At 50.9% G+C, this 1,868-nt stretch overlaps 1 protein-coding gene across 25 annotated transcripts in view; it reads right to left on the reverse strand.

Moving 5' to 3' along the window:
- HNRNPA3 (heterogeneous nuclear ribonucleoprotein A3) overlaps positions 1–414 on the reverse strand; it is a 17,877-nt gene extending 17,463 nt beyond the window's left edge. For 19 of the 25 annotated variants that reach the window (XM_021399175.1, XM_021399169.1, XM_021399180.1 and 16 more), the window contains exon 1: positions 192–346. The gene's annotated coding sequence lies outside the window, so the exon portion shown is untranslated. Of the gene's footprint in view, positions 1–191 lie in introns of all 25 variants that reach the window. The other 6 variants (XM_021399172.1, XM_021399161.1, XM_021399171.1 and 3 more) reach the window with 4 other exon arrangements.

The following is a 1,868-nucleotide window of genomic DNA, read 5'->3' on the forward strand; positions in this document are numbered from 1 at the left end:
CGCGCGGCGGCCGTCGGCGCGTTCTTCCCGCCGCCCCTCCCCCACCCGCAGGGCCGCCGGCCCCGAGCCGAGCGCGGAGCGGGCCCTTCCCGCCCAAACGGGGACAGCAGGAGGGGAGCGCAGATCGGCCGAAGAGAGAAGGCGGGGAGGGGGGGGGGAAAGAAGAGGGGGCGATTAAAAAAAGATATAACCGTGCCAGCGTTCAGCTCGGCGCCTTCCCGCCCCGCTCGGTCCCACGCCGGCGCTGGCCTGGCGCACTCACCGCCGCCCGCTGAGGGGTGGAGACGCAGCGCACAGCCGTTACTGGTGGCGTCGGGTGGGCACCGCCTCTTCCTCTCACGTAAGGGCGCACGGAGGCCCGCCCCTGCCGGCTGCGTCGGGTGCGGGCTGTGAGGGGGAGGGGCGGGGGGAGCGTTACTGGGGCGGCTCGGAGCTCTCAATGGTCCGCGCAGAGCGGGAGGGGCTGTGGTAATGCCGAGCGATCGGGGCGTTCCGAGCGCTCTGAGGTGGTTCGTCTCTATGCGTCGTTTTTGTCCCGGAGATAATGCCAAAAGGCTATGAAAATGTCCCGATGCTGTTCTCATCCATGGCAAATGGGAGTAGGTTCAGACTGAATACCAAGGCACATCCTGGCAGTAATCGTGGTGAGCTGCTCCACGTTTTTTCCCCATGTTGAAGGTGACACGGAGGGGGAAAAAAGCACAAAAAACGTCCCCTGTTCAGCCTTGCTCACGCCTATTCTCTCACAGTACCGGTTACTGTTTCAGGGCAGTCATCTAACCCAGGTGTTTGTGCGTTCAGCCTGCATTTCCTTGAGAAAAAAAAAGAAAGAAAGAATATAAGTTAATATAAGTATTATTCGAGTTTAAGGCTAGTATATTTAAGTTAATTTATGCAAAAGTATCAGAACCTGTAGTAATGCCTCTGAAAGGAATTTCCTTAACACGTAGAGGTACTTGCAATAGGTTTAGAAATGTTCTTGCCACTATTGTGTACCAAAGATGAAAGAAGCCTTCAGAGCGTGACTATGTTTTAATCTCTGTTAGGAGAGGTGACTTCCTACAAAGTAATGCTTCTGGGTATCGGAGCAACCTGTACATTGTCTTTGTGGTATGGCTAAACCCATCAGTTTCTTATCCTCCCTTCTTCTCCCTAGATGTATTGCGCAGTTAAACTTTTTCTTTTTTTCAAATAAAAATCTTAAGATAGGTGTCATTTATGTTGCTTGTTCTCTTGCCCTTGAATACTGTGAAACAAACAACAGCACTGGCTAAATGCGTGTCATAAAATACTTGTTAGTTGTGAAGATTCTTGTTGCATTATACTGCAACTGCCTCACAATTTGAGGCACACCTTCATTACTCTAATTGTTGTTTGTCTTGCGCTTTGTGTCAGTCAGGGAGCTGATTGTTTTGTGGTCTGATCTGGTTGCACAGCCACAGGTAGCTCAAGTCTGAATTCTATATTCATGATCGTCCTCCCCTACATACAATTGAATAGTATGCAATGTGATCACTTTATTGTGCTTGCTACACTGGCATAAAAGACAAACTAAGAGATGCTTAGGGATGTTAGGGATGGAGCACCACTCCTATGAGGACAGGCTGAGAGAGCTGGGGCTGTTCTGCCTGGAGAAGAGAAGGCTCCGAGGTGACCTGATAGTGGCCTTTCAATAACTAAAGGGGAGCTACAGGAAAGAAGGGGACAGACTCTTTAGCAGGGTCTGCAGTGACAGAACAAGGGGAAATGCTTTCAAGCTTAAAGAGGGTAGATTTAGGTCAGATATAAGGAAAAAGTATTTTACAGTGAGGGTTGTGAGGCACTGGAACAGGCCGTCCAAAAATGTGGTGGATGTCCCTGTCCCTGCA

Source organism: Numida meleagris, chromosome 5, assembly GCF_002078875.1.
Source record: "Numida meleagris isolate 19003 breed g44 Domestic line chromosome 5, NumMel1.0, whole genome shotgun sequence".
NCBI lineage: Eukaryota > Metazoa > Chordata > Aves > Galliformes > Numididae > Numida > Numida meleagris.